The sequence below is a fragment of the Hypanus sabinus genome, chromosome 2 (genome assembly GCF_030144855.1).
Source record: "Hypanus sabinus isolate sHypSab1 chromosome 2, sHypSab1.hap1, whole genome shotgun sequence".
Taxonomy (NCBI): domain Eukaryota; kingdom Metazoa; phylum Chordata; class Chondrichthyes; order Myliobatiformes; family Dasyatidae; genus Hypanus; species Hypanus sabinus.
The window spans coordinates 62106117-62128471 of NC_082707.1; the positions used below are offsets into that span (position 1 = coordinate 62106117).

Sequence of the window (22355 nt, forward strand, 5' to 3'; positions counted from 1 at the left end):
GGGTGCTGTGCTTTTGAGGCATCACTTCTTGAAGAAGCCCCACTGATGGAGAGAGTTGTGCCAGTGAAGGAATTCATGTGTATCTGCAGAAATTTGCATGAAACTTCAGTGACATATCAAATCTCCTCTCTTCAGTCTCTTAATAATGCAGAGTTGCTTCAATATATTGGGTCCAGGATAGTTACTTGAGATGTTCACCCCATTTTCCTGAAGATGCTTACCCTTTCCACTGCTGACCATCCTCGTCGCCACCTGAGATTCTGCCAATTACAGTGGTTTTCGTCAACAAGCTTACAGATGCCATTTCAGCAGCGTCTATCTCCATAATCATGAGCGTAGAAAGAGTAAAGCTTTGGGCTAATAATGCACCGGGGTTGATTGCCAGTGAAGAGGAGATGTTATTTCCTATTCGCACTGGTTGTGGTTTCCTGATGAGGAAGCCAGGGTCCAGTTGCAGAGAGAGGTAAAAGGCCTCAGGTTTTGAGGGGATTATAGTATCCAACACTAATCGATGAACATCAGCCACAAGTAGGCATTTCTGTTCTCTAGGTGCTCCACAGTTTAGTGGGGAGACAGTGAGAATATGCCTGCTGTAGACTTGTTGTGGTGGCAGGCAAATTGCGGCAGCTCTAGGTCTTTACTCAGGCCAGAGTTAATTCTAGTCATAACCAATCTCTTAAAGCACTTCATCACAGTCGACGTGAGTGCCACCAGGTGATAGTTATTGAAGCAGCTCACGATGCTCTTTTGAAGCTGGTGGGAATCTCCAACTGCGGTAGTGAGAGGTTGAAGATGTCCTTCAATGCTGAATTAGACAAGATTCTAGGTACACTGTCAGGGCCTGACACCATGCAATGACTTACTCTCTTGAAGGATGTTCTGACATCAATCTCTGAGACAGATATGTCCATGCTTCCTTGTGAGGTTTCACGCAGGCATAGTGTTATTCTCTCTTGACAAGCGTGCACAAGAAACGCTGAGAACAATGTCAAAAGCAGGCCAACATTTTTGCCCACCACTAATTGCTTGTGAGGAAGTAGAGATGAGGAGCCCTCTTTAAGTGCTGCAGTCCTTCAGGTGAAGCAACTCTCACCTGGAGAGGGTTCCAGGATTTAGACTCTGTGATGATGAAATGTATTTGACCAGGTTAAGAACTTACTTCCATGCTCAATGACTTTGCCCATCTCTGACTATATTTGTATTGTATGTTTATGTAAAATGAGTATTGCAGCAAAATACTTGCATTTAACCAGACTTAACTATTGACTCTTGAAAGAAAATATGTTGCAGTTGATCAAATTGTAGTAAGATAAAAATCTTCAGATAAAATCTTTGCACACAATGTTATGCTGACCTTTAAACCTACTCTAAGATCAATCTACACACAAAATGCTGGTGGAACACAGCAGGCCAGGCAGCATCTATAAGGAGAAGCACTGTCAACGTTTCGGGCTGAGACACTTCATCAGGACAAAACGTCGACAGTGCTTCTCCTTATAGATGCTGCCTGGCCTGCTGTGTTCCACCAGCATTTTGTGTGTGTTGCTTGAATTTCCAGCATCTGCAGATTTCCTCGTGTTTGCTCTAAGATCAATCGAGTCATTCCCTCCTACATAGCCATCCATTTTTCCATTATCCAAGTGTCGACCTAAGAATTTCTTAAATGTCCCTAGTGTATCTGCCTCTACACCATACACCCACCACTCTCTGTGAAAAGAACTCACTTCTGACATAACCCTTTACTTCTCTTCAATCCCCTTAAAATTATGCCCCATTTCTGTCCCATGAAAAAGACTGGCTTTCCATGCGACCTATGTCTCTTATCATAAATAAAGAGAATGAAACGCAGAATTATTTCCTTTCCATGGACATGAAATTCTTAATGTAATCTCTGTTAAAGATATCATATGGTAATCAGTATTCTGTGCTGCAAGGTATTTTATGCAATGATTTTGAAGGTAATAAGCTTTATTTTCTTTTATTAATAATTATCCAGTCAATAATAAAACTTATGCATGAAGACTAATACTTAATGCCATTATTTTTCATTTAAAAACAATATTCATTTGTGAGTCATTAGATAAACAGTAGTCAGCAATATGACATATTCCATCATTTTTTTAGTGTGTCGTGTCATCAAAAATTATGCCTAAGACATTCAGGAAGAATTCACAAAATAAATACCCCTAGTACATGAGACATGAACAAATCAGTAATCTATGTCAGTGTTCAGTAAAAAAAAAATAAAGCAATTTTCCAGCTATTATATAGAGGAAATACTATTTTGTAAGATCTTATTTACTTGCAATCTTTTTTTTTGGAAGCAATGTTTTTCTTTCAGAAGTTACTAGGGGGTGCTGTGCTGCTGCAACATACAGGTCATAGGTTGAAACTGCCTGAATGTCAGCAGAAAAGAGAATTTTGTTGAGTCATTCAGCATGGAAAACAGGCCCATCTCCCTTGTTCTGCCATTGCCCTAATTTACTCTGGCAAGAAATCTGACATTTAAAACAGAAAACACTGGAAGGACTCAGCATGTGTGGAGGGAGAGAGGGAAGGCAAAGAGAAGGAGAGAGAGAGGGGGAGTGAGAGAGATAGCGAAGGGGAGTGAGAGAGAAAGAGAGAGAGAGATCATTTCATGTCAAAAGCATTTAATTAGAATTGCAAAAGTGTGGTGAACTACATATACCTGTCTGGACACTCCCCCTGCTGACTGCTCCTGTGGCTCCTCCCACAGACCCCTGTATAAAGGCGATCAAGGCCTGAGCCCGGCCTGTCAGTCTCCAGGATGTAGGTCACTCACTGCTTGTTCCTTCTTCCAGTCAATAAAAGCCGATATCTCACCTTACGTCTCAGAGTGAGTTATTGATGGTGCATCAAAAAGTGAGGAAAGAAAGCATTTTGCCTGCTTGCATAAGGGCTTGGTATGTCAACTGTTCTACACATGACTACAAGAAACTGCAGACAGTTGTAGACTTAGCTCAACCCATCACAGGAACCATCCTCCCCTCTATGGACAAATAAGAGAAAATCTGCAGATGCTGGAAATCCAAGCTACACACACAAAATGCTGGAGGAACTCAGCAGGCCAGGCAGCATCTATGGAAAAAATTACAGTCGATGTTTCGAGCCAAGACCCTTCATCGGGACTTCCATCTATGGACTCTGTCTATATTTCTCACTTCCTCAGTAAAGTAGCTAGCATAAACAAAGACCCCACCCACCACAGACAGACAGTCTTCTCCTCCATCAAGCAGAAGATACAAAAGCCTGAAAGCACATACCACCAGGCTCAAGAACAGCTTATATTCTCTTGATACCATACTTTTGAATGGAGTGCTTGTAAGAAAAGCCGAACTTTTGACCTCATAATCTTCCTCATTATGATCTTGCACTTATTATTTACCTGTACTGTACTTTTTTGGTAGACTTTCCATTTTATTCTTCATCATTATTGTTTTACCTTGTTGTAGCTCAAGACACTGTGTAATTAATACTTCTGTATGAATACTATTTTCACTGGATCTTGGTATATGCAACAATAAGAAGCCAATGGCTATACCAATGTTTTAAGCTGTAGTACAGTGGAAAAGGTGGAGAGAACAATGGGAATGTTAATGATAGAGAACAGATCAAGATTGCTGAGTTTACTATATATGCTGTTGGCATGTTCTAAGAGAGGGTGATGAATGGCTGCAAGTTGATGCTGATCTGCCTGGAGGAGTGAAAATAGAGAAAATAAGTGAGGCAGGAGCGGGAGTAAATCACAAAGCTGGAACTGTGAGAGGCAGGGTACAGCAGTTGCTGGGCGGTCTAAGATAAAAGAGAATGCTGCAAATGCTCCGCGGTTCAGGTAGCATCAGTCATCAGTGGAGAGAAAAAAGTTCATGGAAAATTAGAACTGGCCAGATCCGACACAAACAGGAAAGACTGGTTACCTCCTATCATCTTCTATCCAGGGAACAATGCAGCCTTCAGTACTCAACACTGAATTCGACAGTTTCAAATCCAGGTGATGGAAATCCTGAACAACACACACAGAATGCTTGAGGAACTCAACAGGTCAGCTTCTATAGAAAGAAATAAAGAACCAGCGGGGTGGGTCAAGGCCTTTAATCAGGACTAGAAAGGAAGGGGGCAGAAGCCAAAATAAAAAACGTGGAGGAAAGGAAAGAAGTAGGTTCTCATGTTGTTCCTACTCCACAAAGCACCAACCTTACCCCTCACCAGGACTCACCTATCATCTGCCAGCTTGCGCTCTTTCCTTCCCCCCCCCCCCCCACACCTTATTATTCTGGTTTCTATCTCCATCCTTTCCTTTCTTGTTGAGTGGTCTTGACTGGAATGTCAATTGTTACTTTTCCTGCATAGATGCTGCCAATACCAGTTCCTCCTATACAGCAGTATTGATCTCAAAGAATCTCACAAAAATTAGCCATCTCCATAGTCAGAACTTTGCAACAAAAACCTTACTCAAGGTCGGCAAGACCAAGGAGCTGATTATTGACTTCAGGAGGAGGAAACCAGAGATCCATGAGCCAGTCCTCACAGTAGATCAGAGGTGGAGAGGGTCAACAATTTCTTGCTGCTATCATTTCAGATGACCTGCCCTGGGCCCAACACTTAAGTTCAATTATGAAGAAGCACAGCAGCACCTCTAATTCCTTATAAGTTTGTGAAGGTTCAGCATGACATCTAAAACTTTGACAAACTTCTATAGATGTGTGACTGTGAATATATTGACTGGTTGCATCACAATCTGGTACAGAAACACCAATGTCCTTGAATGGAAAATCCTACAACTAGTGGATACAGCCCAGTCCATCCCCACCATTGAGCACATCTACATTGAGCTTTGTCACAGGAAAGCAGCATCCATCATCAGGGACCTCCACCAACAACGTTATGCTCACCGCTTACTGCTGCCATCAAGAAGAATGTATAGAAGCCTCAAGACTCACACCTTTTCAGGAAAAGTAATTAACCCCTCAACCATCAGGCTTTTGAATCAGAGGGGATAACTTTACTCAACTTCATTTGCCCCATCACTGAACTATTCAACTATTCCACAAACTATGGACTCACTTTCAAGAATTCTTCACCACAGGTTCTTGACATTTATGGCATGTTTGTTTTTTCACAGCTCAGCTAATGTTGAGGTATTATTAGGCACTGGTGAAGCCTCATTTGGAGTATAATGAGCAGCTTTGTGACTCTTATTTAAGAAAAGATGTGCTGATGTTGGAGAGAGTTAAAAAGATGTTTACAAAATTATTCTGGGATTGAAAGCCTTATCAAATGAGGAGCATTTGATGGCTCTGGGCCTGTACTCACTGGAATTCAGAAGAATGAAGGTGGATATCATTGAAATCTATCAAATGATGAAAGGTCTCAATACAGTGGATGTGGAGAGGTTGTTTCCTATGGTGAAGGAGTCTAAGACCAGAGGACACAGCCTCCAAAATGGATGTACATTTAAAATGGAGGTGAGAAGGAACTTCTTTCACCAGAAAGTGGTGAATCTGTGGAAATTGTTGACGCAGACAGCTGTGGAGGCCAAGTCAGTGGTTGATAGATTCTTTATTAGTCAGGGCATGAAGGAATATGTGGAGAAGGCAGGAGATTGGGGGTGAAAGGAAAATGGATCAGCCATGATGAAATGGTGGAGCAGACTCGATGAGCCAAATGGCCTAATTCTGCTCCTATATCTTATGGTCTTATATGCACAATTGTTTCTGGCTTCTCTGGGCATTTCCTGCACTTCTTGTCTTGAATTTGTTGGTCTTTAATTGTCTATTTGATTTTTTTTGTGTTAACCACCTAGTCCTGGATTGCCACGAGGATCCTTTCTATTTCTGGTAAGAGGTCTCCAACTCTGAGCCGGGCATATCTAGTCTGTTCAGATCATCGGGATGTCTTCCTTGAGGGGTTACCCCATTCCATTAGTTCACTTTTTCTTCTGTAATGATAATTACTTTATTTTTCTGGATTGTGTTTTCACTTAAGTTTAGAGGAGTGTACTTCTTATCAGAATTGCATACGCTTGTATGGAGTGCTGAATCCTATTTTTGTTAATGAAGCTATATCCTTAGAAGTTGTATCTGACTATTGTGTAAATTTTTAATGTTTGTTATTTCTCTTCCTCCTTCTGTCCTAGGTAGTGTTAATCTAAGCATTCAAATATACATAATGTTTTCTAAAATTTGTCATTTCAGTTCTTACTTTTCTTTGTAAATTTTCCAGATCGGTTTTGGACTAAGACATTATGCCAGAATAATATGTTAATATGTGTATAGTGGAAGTGTTTATTGCCTTTGTTATATTTTTACTGTTGAGCTCTGGCAGCTTTTTTTAGGCCTTGAAGTAAATTCTGTCAAAGGTTTTCCCTGTATCACAGTATGATCTATTTTCTTTGCTTATTGATATCCCAAATACTTATATGTTTCATATTCATCCATCAGTTGTATTGTATCCTCCTACTCTGTTTTATATTCTGCTAGCTCTATTGCCCCTTTCTGCATTTATCTAGTCCAAAGTTCATGTTCATATCTTTGGAAAATAGGTCTACTATTTGAATTAATTACTTTAGCTTTACTGATGAAGGCACGAATAATTTCAAATTGTCCATGTACAGAACATGTATCAAGGTATAATTCATTTTGTTGTCTCTGATTTGACATCCTATTTTCAACCAATTCAGTAAATTAGAGCAGGTTTAAAGCTAGGCAAAACCATAGCGGGCTCAGAGAGTCACCTTGGAAAAGACCTTGGTTTATTTTGATAGTGGCGGCTGGTATTTTTTGATTGTTAATAGATAGACTGATTATAGCACAGCAATGCTTCATCAGATGTTGTAGGAATTTCACAAGCATTGGGTGCAGTTTATGGATATTAAGAGCTTCTATTAACCATGAGTGTGGGAGAGAATAATAATAATAATATTATTACTATTATTTAGTTTTTCTCAGCCCAAACTGTAATTTGTAAGACTCTGGCTCTAAAACTGAAGTAGGCTTGTACTTATAGAAAGGTATGGTATACTTCACAAATATGTATTTTAAACAAGGTTTTGGTGAACGATGTTGCCATACGGTTGTGGCAGTTTAAGTCATCAGATTGAGTTAAACTGCTGCAGGATCCTGTAATGTGTAGAATTGTTTCTGGTCTCTCTTGGCATTTTCTACATTTATCATCTTGGTCTTTTATTATGAATTTTTGGTCATTTTTGGGTTAACTACCCAGCCATGTATTGCCACATGGAATCCCCTCTGTCTGTGGGAGAAGGAATCCAACTCTGAGCCAGGCATACAATCGACATCTAGTCTGCTCAGAACATGGCATGTCTTTCAAGGAGGGTCCTGCTCTTCCATTGGTTAACCTTTTCTTCAATAGTGACAATTCCTTCATTCTTCTGGATAGTGCTTTTATTTAAGTTTCATGGTGTATACTTATCAGCATTGCATATGCTCACATGGAGTGCTGAATCCTGTTTTTGTAGATGAAAGTGTATCCTTAGTAGTTTTATCTGACTGTTGTGTAAATATTTAATGTTTGTTATTCCTCTTCCTCCTTCTGTCCAAGGTAGTATTCGAGTGTACATAGTGTTTTCAAAAATTTGTCATTTCAGTTCTTATTTTTCTCTGGAAATTTTCCAGATCAGTCTTGGACCAAGATATTATGCAAAAAGAATATGTAAATATGGGTAGAGCAGAAGTGTTAAAGTCCTTTGTTAAATTTTACTGCTGAGCTCTGTTTGGCAGAGTTTCTTAAGGCTTGAAGTAAATTCTGTCAGAAGTTTTCCCTTTATAGAAGTATAATCTATTTTCTTTGCTTGTTGATATCCCAGCTACTTCCATATTTCATATTCATCCATCAGTTGTATTATATCCTGCTGCTCTGTTTTATATTCTACTAGCTCTATTGCATCTGTTTTTATGTTTTATGTTCTGCATTTATCTAGCCCAAAGTTCATGTTTAAGTCTTTTGAAAATAGTTTGAATTAATTGCTTCAGTTTTACCATGTATAAAAGGTGTGCCAAGATATAAATCATTTAGTTGTTCCTGATTTGTTCCCCTATTTTCAACCTGTTCAGTAAATTAGAGAGTGGTTTTAAAGCTAGATAAAACCATTGTAGGCTTAGAGAGTCACCCTGAAGAATGCCTCGGTTAACTTGATATTACTGTTTGTTCTTTTTTGATGATTAAAGAGTACCAATGCTTCATCAGATGTTGTAGGAATTTCACAACTATTTGGTGTGGTTTATATATACATTAAAAACTTCTATTGATCTTCTGTGTGTGACAGAATCAAATTCTTTTTTGTAGTTAAGATAACAACATGAAAGATTTTTGCTTTTCATCCAAGCTTGAGTTAGAATTATGAAGTCTATTATCAGTTGCTCTTTATATCTTTTCATATATGTTTGTACTGACCAAAATAAATTAATTTCATTCATATACATACTACTTTTTTCTGCTTTTCTGTAAATATATTGTGGTTATCTAAGTGAGTGGTGATTAGTTGCGAGATGCATTATATTACAATTTTTATATAGGACAATATTCTGATTGTTCATTTGTGATTTGTCCTTTAAGTAAGAGGTACATTTTACCTTTTATCAAGAATTCAAGAGCTGTTTCAGGATTTTTACTAAAATTGTTAATATGTGTTAGTAATTATGGATGAAGACATAAAATTTTTATAGCTATAATCATGAATATTTTCACTTTTGGAGTTGTAGGTATGTTTTATAACTGTTTTTAGTATATCCATTGTAACTTCATGTGTTTGCATGTTTTCAATTGTGTGAATGTGTTCTTTTTCCTCCCTAATTTTGCTTGCTTCTTGATTGTGTGTCACCCTGTTTGACCAGATACTAGACCAAAAGATCATTAACTCAGTGTTTATTGGTAATTCTGAGCTGGAGTTGGTGACAATTTGATGTGTCAAATTTTTGATGTGTCAATAATCTGTATAAACCTTTTTCATTGCTCCTGAACTGTTAATTCTGTTTTCTTTGTCTGGCACAATTAATCTATCTATTTAGTTGGGCTTTATGTGTTTGAAGCATTTATTTCAGTGTACCTATAAATTCTACAGTGCTTTTGTTAGGTTTGTCATATCTTGTATGAACCTTATATTTCCTATGTATTTGCTTAGGTTTTCTAACTTTCTTGCTCATGTTATCTTTTGTATATTTTAGTAGACAGGTTATATCTACTCTGAAGATTTCAATTTTGTTTCCTAATCACTTCTGCCATTTTGATTTTCCCATTTCATTACTCAGTTTTGGGTTTCTATTAACCAGTGCATCAATTCTGCAGCCATTGCACTGCACTGTTGTTAGTGTAGTGCAATATGTTATGATGTGTAATTCCTCAAATATTTCAAGTTTTCCTAAATATTGTGGTAATATAATGTAATTTTAATGCCATATATTGTTTTGGTATGTGGGGTCTTTTTGTTGGGTTAGTGCCCATGTGATGTTAGTATGCCTGTTAGCGTGATGTTAAATGTTAGGATAATTTTGTCTGTAAACTCAACTTCATCATCAACATTCTGTGGAAGCTCCGCATTTGTGATGTTGCTATTATCATCAGGTTGTGGAGCAGTTGTTGAAGTAATTCTACATTCACCAATGCTGTGGGCAGGGGGGAGGGGTTGGTGGGAGGCATCTTCATTATTTTGTTGTATAGCATTGTTGTGATATCTAGGTTAGTTTCTTTCTGGCTCTTGCGCAACTTCATCTTTTATTTGGTTTAACATGTCTATAGGGATCAAGTTTTTTTAATTCATGCTCTATGTTAATCTGCTATTCATTGTGCATTTACTTTTATGAAGAAATATTGTGCTATAAACTGTTGATGAAGTTTGTCCCTGTATGCTGTCTCATCTGTCTCAAGTTCTGTTACTCGATAATATACACACATTATTAACGTGTTTACTTCTAACACTATTTCATGCATGTCTTTCTTCTCTTAACTGCTTGAGTGGTCTCAGTTATAAGTGGACTGCTCCCCTGAGAAACTCCTGCAGCTGTCACAGCCTGTGGTGCTGGTGGGCTACTTTGATGTTGCTGGATCTTTTTCAGTTTTCCTAGTGCCTGCTGGTCTATTCAGAGGTGCACTGCTCACAGTTTGTTTCCTGTCATGCCTAGCACTAGATCTAGGCATGATTACTCCATTCCATAGACATCTCTCCATTTCTAAAGTGAAAGGATATAGCTTTTTATGCCTGCAGCCACGCTTTGGCTTTGGCTTCGGCTGCCCTGTGCATGGAGACAGACGTTGACCGGAGCACCACCCAATCTGGGTACAGACATGCCTGGACTTGTTTCAGCTTTGGTCCATAGGGGGTATTCAATTTTTCCCACCTGCCCTACATATCTGCGGAGCATTCTCCAATCCACCACCTGGGGTTGCATCCAACAGGAGACAGAACACTCCCCAGCGTTATTATTCTCATTATTATTATTAGTGTTGTGTTAACTTTCAGTCAGCAGCTCAAATACTAATATTACTCTGGGAAATTAAATGTGACAAAATTGCTTTCCACTGTACATCTGTAGCAGTTTGTCAAAATCTTTGATGATATGCTGAATCTCTTTGAACATTTAAGAAGATAGAGGCACTGATGCACCTTTTTTGCAGTTGCACATATGTGTCTGACCCAAGCTGGGTTCTTGGAGCTGATACCCAGGAGCTAGAAGCTGCTCAGCTTTTCCATCCAGACCTTTCAATAGGGACTGATGGCCGACTTAACCTTCCTAATGTTCACAAATAGTTCCAAGGTCTTGCTGACATTGAGCATAAGGTTATTATGACACCACTCAACCACCTGACCTGTCACGTTGCTGTACACCGCCAAAGTTAGATACAATGTAACATTATCATTAACAAATAAAATAAGTTTATCAAAATGCATCTCCAACAATGCATTGTAGTCATAATCGAAAGTTAATAACACTGTTATGAATACTTAAGGAATACTTGCTATGTTAAAATAAACCATGAAATGTGTCAGATTCTTTGCCAAAGTTCCCTAGTCCTACTTATCATGTGCAAGTGCATCAAATTGGCATCCTAAAAGTTAATGCACACATCATGAATGAATAATGCACTAGAAAGAAATGAAAGCCACTATTGGAAAACATGTCCATTTCAGAAACATTTCCTTACTTATTTAAGTAAGTATGTTTTACACTGCAATTCTATATCTTAAGACAAAACAATATTAAAGAGAAATACAAAAAAAAACTAATGAACAACTGTACGATCACATGAATTGCCAAATCTGCATACAGGTCTCGCTGCTAATCAGCCTTAACTGCACTGCCCTGATACCCCAAAAAAAAAGTAAATAAACTAAAGCCATTTTTTCCTTCTTAATTTGATCAACATTTGAAATAAACTGCCTGAAAAGTTTTAAGAGTTGCCTAAGAATTCTGGATGCATCAACATTAGATAAGCCGAAGCTGAACTGGCAAAATAAAACCAGTTCTCAGCATGTACCCGTTCAAATCACAGGAAAAATAAAGAATATTAACAAGTAGATCCTAGATGATAAAATTCTCCTAACCTTCAAAATTTGGCTATTTGTATCAAGTAACTAGACTCAGAGTTACTGATAAAACAGAGTGATACATCTTTAAGCTGTAGTTACATAACAGAAATCATTTTGCATGCCTACAGTACTGTGAAAAAGTCTTAGACACTCTAGATTTATTATATCGTTTCAGACGGCATGCTCCATGGAGCCCTGATCACAACATTATCAAGGCAGTCTGGGATTATCTGGAGAGACAGAAGCAAGCAAGATAGCCAAAGTCTGCAGGAGAACTGTGGCAATTTCTCCAAAATGTCTGGAACAACCTACCAGTCATTTTCACTGGACAACAAAGATTTTGCTTCCTGAATACTTTTTGGTGTACCTCATTGAGTTTGGGCTGCTGATCATCAAAATTGCCATGAAATCTCCATCTCAAGCATCATTTTTTTTTAAATCACCTGTATTTGTTATTTCAATTCCTAATTGAAGTCAATTAAAATGTTGCCCAAAACATAAGCTGAAAAGTTTCCTATCTTGTCCAGGCATGCTTAGGCAGGGTGGATGTTGTGCGGCAGGACAGGTTTTAGAAAGGCTATAAAAGTGTCACGCACACACTGAACTCTGCACTGTATTCACATGTATATTGATTTGCGATCACGTTTTTGTGCAGGAGGCAGAGGAAGGTGCCATGATGCAGGAGCCAGGAATGGAAACTGACACTGATACTGATACAGATTTTGAACACTTTATTTTGAGGGAATCTCATCTGATAACTCAATCTGAGATAAATGACCTGGTCGGAGACTTGGTTTTCTCAAAGGCAAAAGCAGAATTACTGGGTTCAGGACTGCAAGATGTGATCTGCTGTCTCCAGGCACAAAAACTTTTGAGAACTTTAATACTTGAGACAGATGTTTCCGAAGATAACTGATGGCAAGTTTAAGGAAAGCATTTTTGCTGGTCCACAAATCAAACACGTCATTAATGACAAGCAATTTGAATGCTATCTAGTGGGACCAGAAAAAATCATATGGAAGGCATTCAAAGATGTTGCTGAAAACTTTTTTGGAAACTACAGAGCACCAAACTACATAGAGCTGGTTGACAACATGCTTCAAGAATAGTAAAACCATGAAGTGCAATATGTCACCGAAGATTCGTTTTTTTACATTCCCATTTAGACTTCTTCCCAGCAAATCTTGCACTGTTAGTGACAATCATGGTGAAAGTTTTCACCGGGATATTGTGGTTATGGAGAAATGGTATCAGGGCAACTGGAATCCATCAATGCTGGCTGATTATTGTTGGACACTGAAGCAAGAAGTTGAACTGTTGCAAAGCATCAGCACAGTTATGCAATTAAACATATTAGATTCAATAAAACTTAATTGTTTGTTTCTCCAATTTCCTACGTAATACAAGTAATTTGAAATTATATTGGTAATCAGGTTCAAGCAACCTATCATAATCACAAGAAAATTTTAAGGAAGCAATAAATGTGAAAAAATTTGCTGTCCTGTCATTCTCATCAAACTTGCATGACAGTGGACCTAAGACAATTTAAATGCAAAAGGTGGTCATAACAAATGTCGATTTAATTTGGGCTTTCCTGCCTACTACTGTTTTATAGTGAACTTTTTGATATATAGGAACTTCTAATTTCATCATTTTTGAAAGCATCTTCGCTTTATGGAGTTTTTACATATGCCTAAGACTTTTGCACAGTACTGTATATTGTGAGTATAGGGAATTGCTGTCAACATTGCACTTGAGATTCAGATTTGTATAAACAGCTGGTAATCCAGCAAGTATGAAGAAGACAGCAGATGTGAAACTGTTATTACATTCTCTAGTAAATTAACAGGATACATATAGTAGTATTGAAGTGCCATTGTATCATAAATGATGCACATTACATTCATCTCTCACTACTTTATGATCAGTATTCATGCTTTCTTCTGTTAACTCTACAAATGGATCCACACATGATGCTGAGCCTACCCAACAACAAAAAGTAATTCTGAATCATAAATCCAGGTTGGGCAATGGGATGGTGATTAGTATGACTATGTTAGGATCAAATACTATTGTTGCAGTGTTTCCACTTTACAGTCAATTCCCAATTATTGGGCAGCATATCATCCAATCAGTGAATCAATATGATGCTCAGAGCATTCCCACATATGATCACCTGGACACATGTTCTGATAAGTCCCACTGGTTATTCAGGAGCCAAGGCTGCCATTGCACTCACTGAAGCCTAAGTGGTTTCTCTTGGCTGGAGCCTGGTATGGTCAGTCAATCTCTCATCTGGAGCCCAGAACTAAGACACCATTATCCCAGTGAGAGACTAAAGAAGGGCTATAACTCTCTTACTGGAAGCCCAGGACAGGCTCTCACTCTCCAACCTGGAGTTCAGGACCAGAGCTCATTTTCCCAGCTAATTACATTCTTGGCTAAATTCTTGGTTGAGAAACATTCTTGAGTTGTATTACAAAAATAACAAACAATTAATCATCTTGCTCTGGGCTCCTAACAAACAAGTACAATGTGACACATTTGATGGCTTTTAACATGTATTGTACTATCTTGGAGAGAAAATATACCTGAGACACAATGATACAGCATTCTTTGGCCTGCATGCTGTGGCCAGTTAAGACGTGATGAATATTTTATTGTTACCTAACATCAATTCTAATGCAGAAATACATTAAATCACTAAACAGACCGTTTTTTTCACCTCACAGAGAGGCAGCAGCAGGATAGGAAAGATGAGTACTAGGTTCCCTCATATCTATAGACAACTGATTATTAAAACGCAATTCAGAACCTTGAAAGAGAGATTGAAAAAGGCATTTATTTTCTTTATGTTTGAGCAAGCATCAGTTCCCCCTGGTTCTCACTTATTACCTCACCAGCCTACACTTGCAGTTGAAACCCAGGGTTACCCTTAATTTTAAAGAAGAAATATAAATCCAACAATTTTGAAGACATTATGAATGCAAACTATAGCAGCCTTCCAAAGGTCATATTTGTATGATCATTGGTTTAAAATTATGAATTAAACCATATAGAACTAAGTTGTCAAATGTAGAATTAATTGACATTGAGATAAAACTAAAGGGAAGGTTTTGCTTATATAATTTCTAAACCAATTTCATGGGATATGGCCAATGTTTTCAAAGACAGCACTTACTGCCCATTGGGAGTTCTTGCAATTTTCTCTCTTCATTTCTTAAGCATGCTTGAACATATTAATCCCAAGTCTGTGCAACAGTTCATATGCATCTTAGCAGTGTGTGAATTGTGCCGCAGTTTAATTCTGTCATGCCCTTTCTAGATTCCTCCTTGGAAAAAACTTGATAAAATTTATTACGTTGGATACTCTATGAATCACTATGATTAAGCTATAAACTAAACTATCAAAAAAGGCATATTTATTTGAAGATTTGGACATATGAGTAATTTGTTGCACAAAATGTGAGAAATAATGTCACTTGGAATATTATCAAATTCCATGCTGAAAATTTCAATGTCCGGGGAATGAGCTTCAATGGACTAAGTAAAGTTCTCATTCCTTATTTATCTCTCCATTAGTCTAACAGTACATTTTGAAAAATGTGCAAGTCTAAAACTTGGGTTTCTTCTGGGTGTTCTGGTTTCCTCCCACACTCCAGAGACATGCAAGTTGGTTATTTAATAAGTTACATGGATGTAATTAGCTGGTGTGGGCTCATTGAGCCTGAAAGGCCTGTTACCATGCTATATCTCCAAGAATAAGAATTTCTCTAAGAAACCTATTGTTAATCTTAAAAAATGAATGTATATCTCATATGTAAATAAAGCCAACATGATTTTCCTTAAATTTATTTTCTCTAATTTAGCCTCATCCAGACACACATTATTTAGACCAAAGGAGGAAACGCTCTGTTCCTAGAACCAGAACCTGAAAAATAGTCCTCCTCGGTAATGTAATTATTTTTACCTATCAGTACAACAGTGCCTTACTGCACTTTGCAGAAATAATACAATGCACATGGGATCAGAAAACCTGACAATGGAACACCAGTATCATTTTCCATCATATCATAAATATTTTAAATGAAATGTACCATAATATTAAGGAACATAAAATAGTTTTATTCATGCACAGTGCCATTCCTTCTTGAAAGAAGCTCCTTGCAAACCCATAAATAGAAAATGAATTTGTACTGGTTATAAAGCATTTTAAGATACTCAAAATACTTCACAGCCAACGAATTATTTCTGAAATGCAGCTACTCTTAAAAAGAATGAAAATGCTACAGGCGAATTATATTCAATCTCCTATAAAGAGCAAATGGGATAATTACAGCTAATCTACAGTATTTTTTTTATTAAATAGGTAAATGTTGGTACATTTTAAAAGACTGTCTACTTTTTGAATAGTACTGCTTGAACAGCCTCATCCCAAACAAAGCTTTTTAGAATTGTAAAAGTGACGCAGGACTCAAGAGATGAAACAACTTCACTCAGAGAGTGGGTAACCTATGTAATTCCCAAATGCACGTGGCAGTCAAGGTGAGTTACTGAATATTTCGAAGAGTTGGTAGATTTCTATGCATCAAAATGCATCAAGTATGGGGAACGAGTAAAATATGGCATTGAGATAAAAGATCAGCCATGTTCATACTGAAATGCAGAGCAGACTGGAAGGACAAATAGCCAGGTTCGGGTCCTAATTTCTATATTTCTATGTCCACTTTCACTGATTTCTATAGAATGAAAAACTGTGATCAACTACAATGACTGTAATAGCCCCAAGCACAAAGTTCAGCATTTGTAACACTACAGTGTCTGGGATAAAATTTCAACTCTGGTCAGTGTACTAAATGTACAATAAACTATTCAATGCCCATTTAATTCTCCTCTTGACATTTGCTACCGCTGATTTCAAAGGCGCTACTAATTCAGAGTTACATTTTGTGAATAGCCTGATTTGAACTTTGATCACCACTTTCACTGAGACCTATCAGATTTATACAAAATTGACCTTCTTTAACAAAATATATTCCCAAATTTTCTTGATCTTGAAGTACTTAATATTCTAGGATTTTTATTTCTTTTAGCTTATCTAATGGCTACTCATTGTGGTGGTGTATCACTACTGGAACTTTCGATAGAGCACAGTTTTCCAAATATTTGAATTCAATTGTTCTTTTGACTGATTTGTGACATGCTAAGATTCATTTTGAAGTAATCGTATTCACAACATTTTCTGCACTTATACAAATTCTCTTTCTTTTGTAAATGTAATAACAAGAAATACAGACAATTACTAAAATTCTTCAGAAATTAGAAATCTTCAAAATAATGAAGTTACCTACTCTTGGCATATCTTTAGATGACAGGACCAGGTCATAACAAAAGGATCCATGCATGAAGAAGTTAGAGTCAGACAAATTCAATCTACTGAAAGCTTGACTTATAGTAGTAATATTTCATTTCTCAATAGTTATAAATTTGAAGTTCTCATTCACCATATGGCACACTACAGGTGATGTTTTCCAAGGTATCTGTCATAATTTATTCCATGCCCAGTCTAAGTATACCAAGAAAGCAAGGACAGCCTTTGCCGATATCATGCACTGTTCATAATATCGTCATCAAACAGGAACGCACAACTTACATTTTTGTAAGGTTCATTGGTAAGACACATTAACATGGGAATGGGATTATGCTCCTTCATTATCAGCCAAATCGCTTAAAATTACAGCCTGCCCAAAACATTTTAAAGCCATTGGAATTATGATATTCTTTTTGGACATGCTATGGTCCATGTACAAGGGGTGATTGATAAGTTTGTGGCCTGGTAGAAGAAGATGAGTTATACAGCTCTCATTACATGCATGTTCAGTTCAACTCTTTGAGTGAAAATGCAGTAAGTTCAAAGTTAATAACTCATCTCCTTCTACCTTCTAACTTATTAATCACCCCTGCTGTGGACCACTTCTGGAGGTCCAAGACGCCGACTTCTACAAAGAAGGGATTTGTATGCTGACTTAAGTGTGTAAATGTAGGAAAAATAAATGTGCTAGGTTTTCTAAAATTGACTCCTTCTACCTTAGGCCAGAACTTACCAATCACCCCTCATATAATACCAATGCTAAAGATTGGTTGTGAAGCTTTTTCCACCTTGGATTCATATTATACTTCTACTTATTCAGGCCTAGACATAAGGGCATAAGAAAACAGCAGCAGGAGTACACCACAAAGTCCTCAAGCACATCCTGCATTCAATAAGACCATATACATATAGAAAAAGGAAAAGATATCCATATCCCCAAGATGTAGAGGGAGGTCATCTAGTCATTCGTCCCATTAGTTTACAGAGTAATCCTATTTCCCCATTGATTTTCCCAGTAATTCTTGCAAGTCCACCAATTCTCCCTGGATTGTGCCATTAAATTACACATTAGCACTAATTTACAATGGCCAAATAGCCCACCAAGCCTCACTTCATCAGAATGCGAGAGGAATAAGAGTAGCCAGGAGAAACCCAGAAGTTCACAGGGAGACCAGGTAAACTCTGCAACACGTGCAGTCAGGATCAAACCCAGGTCTTTAGAACTGTGAGGCAGCCGCCTAGAACCAACCACTGTGTTTACAGACTGGCACTGAAGAAATTATATCAGGGAATAAGGAAATGGCAAGGAAAAAAATATCTATTTTGCGTCTGTGGAGATCAAATCTGGAGTGAATGAGCATCTGAAATAAAATGACATCAGTGAAGAAACAGGATTAGAATAAATAAATGGAATTGAAAGTGAAAAGAATTCCAGGACCTAATTACCAGCTTCCCAAAGTTTTGAAAGAGGCAGCTTTGAAGATAATGGATGCACTGGCTGTCATCTTTCCAAGTTCGGTAATTCAGGATCAGTTCCCAGGGATTAGAAATCAGCAGTTACCTAAGGAAAACAGGGAGTGCAGAAGAAGAGAAATACAGCTCTGATTCTGACATCAATAGAAAGAAAAATGTGTGGACATATTATAAACTATGTGGTAACATGACATTTCAAAAATAATATTGGAACTTGAGCAGAATCCTTCAACAAGGTGCCTCGCAGGAAGCAAAATTAGACGGCAGAAGTTTGAAGTATATTTAGAGGAATGGACTGAAGATTGGTTTAATGGGCCGAAAACATAGATTAAGTATAAAACAGTCATTTTCCGCTTTTATTTAAGAGACTATTGAAATGAGGTACCATAGGGATAGGTGTTCAAAGTACATTTATTATCAAAGTATGTATGCTATATACAGCCTTAAGATTCATCTCCTTACAGGCAGCCACACAAATAAATAAAGCAAATTGAACCCTGACCTTTTCAATCTTGTCCAATGCTTACATCATCCAAACTGCAGGGAGTTCCTCACAAACAGACCCAGAATTCCATTGATACTGGGTGAATAAAGATTATTGATATCATCTAAACCTTTTGTTTTAATCACCTTATATACAGACTTTTCACAGACATAAAAATAATGTGTTTTTCTATTGTGTTCTTTAGTGTGTTTTTGTGCTGCTTTAGATCTGGAGTAACAATTATTTCATTCTACTTTACACTTATGTATTGGAAATAACATTAAATAGTCTTGAATCTCCTGTAACACACAAAAAATGCTGGTGGAACGCAGCAGGCCAGGCAGCATCTATAGGAAGAAGTACAGTCGACATTTCGGCCCAAGACTCTTCGTCAGGACTAACTGAAAAAGATAGTGAGAGATTTGAAAGTGGCAGGGGGAGGGGGAGATCCAAATTATAGAAGAAGACAGGAGGGGGAGGTATGAAGTTAGGAGCTGCAAAGTTGATTGACAAAAGGGATGCAGAGCTGGAGAAGGGAAAGGATCATGGTATGGGAAGGGGGAGGGGAGCACCAGAGGGAGATGGAGAGCAGGCAGGGAGTAATTGTGAGAGGGACAGAGAAAGAAAAAAAGGGAAAATAAATAAATAGATCAGGAATAATCAGGGATGGGGTAAGAAGGGGAGTGGGGCATTAATGGAAGTTAGAGAAATCAATGTTCATGCCATCAGGTTGGAGGCTACCCAGCCGGTTTATAAGGTGTGGTTCCTCCAACCTGAGTGTGGCTTCATCTTGACAGTAGAGGAGGCCATGGATAGACATATCAGAATGGGAATGGGACGTGGAATTAAAGTGTGTGGCCACTGGGAGATCCTGCTTTCTCTGGTGGACAGAGTGTAGGTGTTCAGTGAAACGGTCTCCCAGTCTGCGTCGGGTCTCACCAATATATAAAAGGCCACACCGGGAGCACCGGACGCAGTATACCACACCAGCCGACTCACAGGTGAAGGGCCACCTCACCTGGAAAGGCTGTCCGGGGCCCTGTATGGTGGTGAGGGAGCCCATCGCCCAGGCCATGCTCTCTTCAAGCTGCTGCCATCAGGAAAGAGGTACAGGAGCCTCAGGACCTACAGCAACAGGTTCAGGAACAGTTATTACCCCTCAACTATCAGGCTCCTGTACCAGATGGGATAACTTCACTCAATTTCATTCCCTCTATCACTGAACTGTTTCTACAACTGATGGATTCTGTTTCAAGGACTTCATCTCATGTTTTCAATATTTATTGCTTATTTATTATTATTATTAGTAGTAGTAGTAGTAGTATTCTTTCCTTCTTTTGTATTGGGACATTTTGTTGTCTTTTGCACATTGATTGCTTGTCTGTCTGGTATTTCATTGGTTCTATTATGGTTCTTCGATTTACTGAGTATGCCAGCAAGAAAACAAATCTCAAGATTGTATATGATGATCTATATGTACTGTGATAATAAATTTACTTTGAACTTTAACTAGCATATATGCTAACTACAAGAAGAACTATTCTCTCCACGTTCACTCTGTCCCGACTATTCAGGATTTTAATGGTTCCAATCAAGTGTTCTCAGTCTTGTGGTGAGTAACTGTAGAAATATTTGTCTGACCCACAGCTACTTGCTGCTTGGAGAAAAGGACAATGAACTAAGAGCACCCAGTTTAATGAAAAGCTTGCTTTGAAGCTACTCAGTGTAACACACCAGTTAATCTGTAAACAAATTCATTTCACCCTTCTGAATCACACTTCAGTCCAGCACTATGGCTGATTCATGCTTTATTTCTAAAATTTGTACTGTGGGTGCGTGTGATTATAAAATACAGCAAAAGGTGTCTTGGGCTTTTTATATGTCTGTTACTTTCTGCCTAGACATAATGCTGAAGCAGCACAGGGCTCTTCAAATTGCATTATTGTGCATGTTTCTTTGTGTACAAACTAACCTAGGTCTCTGGCAGAGTGACTGGTTACTGAGTGTAAGCAGCTCTCTGAGCTATACAGCTGCCTTGACGCTGCAGTTCTCTCACAGTGTGGTTAATCCCTAGCATGGCAACTAATCTTGATTTGTAGAAAACCAATTCAGTACAATCCTGGGGAATCTGGGTGGTGCCTGTTTCTCCAAGGAGGCATTATGAGTTTTCGTATTACAAATGGTTATCAGCAATTCTTGAGAACGCATTAATCAATTGCTCACAGTTGTAAACGGGGACAGGTGTGGCAAAACCATCCACACAACAGTTACAGTATCAGTTTCCCATTTAGATAAACTGGTTAAATTGCTTGTGTTTCCAGCACTAAGAAACAGCAACCTGTCTTGTTAAGTATCCCCAGTTTTGAAAAGGAAGGTGAGATTTATTTATTGTACTTTGAATCTGTGTAAAATTTTTTGAAGCTGATTTACTGGTTAATGAAAAATGTTTCCAGTGCAAGTATGTGGCAGGACCTGTCTTTCAAGTTTCCAGTGGGAAAGCAGAAACTTCGAGTAGGTGTTAGTTTAACTTCTTCTGATTTCTCTTTTAATGTATTGAAACTTAAATCAAAGCATGCAGAAGAATCAGTCTTATTTCTCTCACTCTGTATGCTGATCACTCAAAGTGGATTGTATACACAGCGACCTGAAGGTGTGTACTGATGTTGGTAAGCAAGTAGATCATTTGTTTGAGACATTCAGGCTGAATAGTGAAGTTCATTTATGAAACCACAGTGGATTGTATCTCAAAAGGGAGCAGGCTGACCAGAAACTGAAGGATCAGAGGCTGAAATAACCTTGGTTTGGGTTACAAACACTGTGACTGAAGTTTGATTTAAAGTAAAACACTTTAAATAATATTTGTAAGCCTTAATTAGGAATGCATGATAGAAGGTAAGTAACTGTACGAAAGTGAAATGAAGTTACGTTGCCGACAACTCAGCATTGTTGGCCCATTTCTAGTGGTACTTGAGAAGGTTGTAGTGTGCTGACTCCTTGAACTGATGCTAGTGGCTGGTCCAGGTACCTGCTGTCCTTTACCTTGAATCAGAATCAGGTTTAATATCACCTCCATAAGTTGTTAAATAGCAGCTGTACATTGCAATACTTAATAATAAAAACAGTGACTTACAGTAATTAGTTAAATATTAAATGAAATAAGCAATGTGATTGCACTGGTGATGTTATGAAAGACAGGGAAGAACTACACAGGCAAGTTGGCAGGAAAGCAGGTATTGACCAGCAATATTTTGGAGGAGATAATGTGATTGCATAGGTGACATTTTTGGGGAAAGAGGGGTTGCAGGGAAGGAGGAATCAACTAGCAGTGTTTCATTGAAGGAGGAATAACACTAGCAATAATATGGCGAGGGGATGTTTACACTGGAAATGTTGGAGGGAAGAAAGGATTACAAGGGAAATGTGGGTAGGAAAGGATGATGTTGGCAATGGTATGGGGAGGGAAT

At 38.1% G+C, this 22355-nt stretch overlaps 1 protein-coding gene across 5 annotated transcripts in view; it reads left to right on the forward strand.

Moving 5' to 3' along the window:
- Positions 1–21114: 21114 nt before the first annotated feature.
- sptssb (serine palmitoyltransferase, small subunit B) overlaps positions 21115–22355 on the forward strand; it is a 33702-nt gene continuing 32461 nt past the window's right edge. Inside the window, exon 1 of one of the 5 annotated variants that reach the window (XM_059946976.1) lies at positions 21115–21265. The gene's annotated coding sequence lies outside the window, so the exon portion shown is untranslated. Of the gene's footprint in view, positions 21266–21401; positions 21558–22355 lie in introns of those variants that run through there. The other 4 variants (XM_059946978.1, XM_059946987.1, XM_059947014.1 and 1 more) reach the window with 4 other exon arrangements.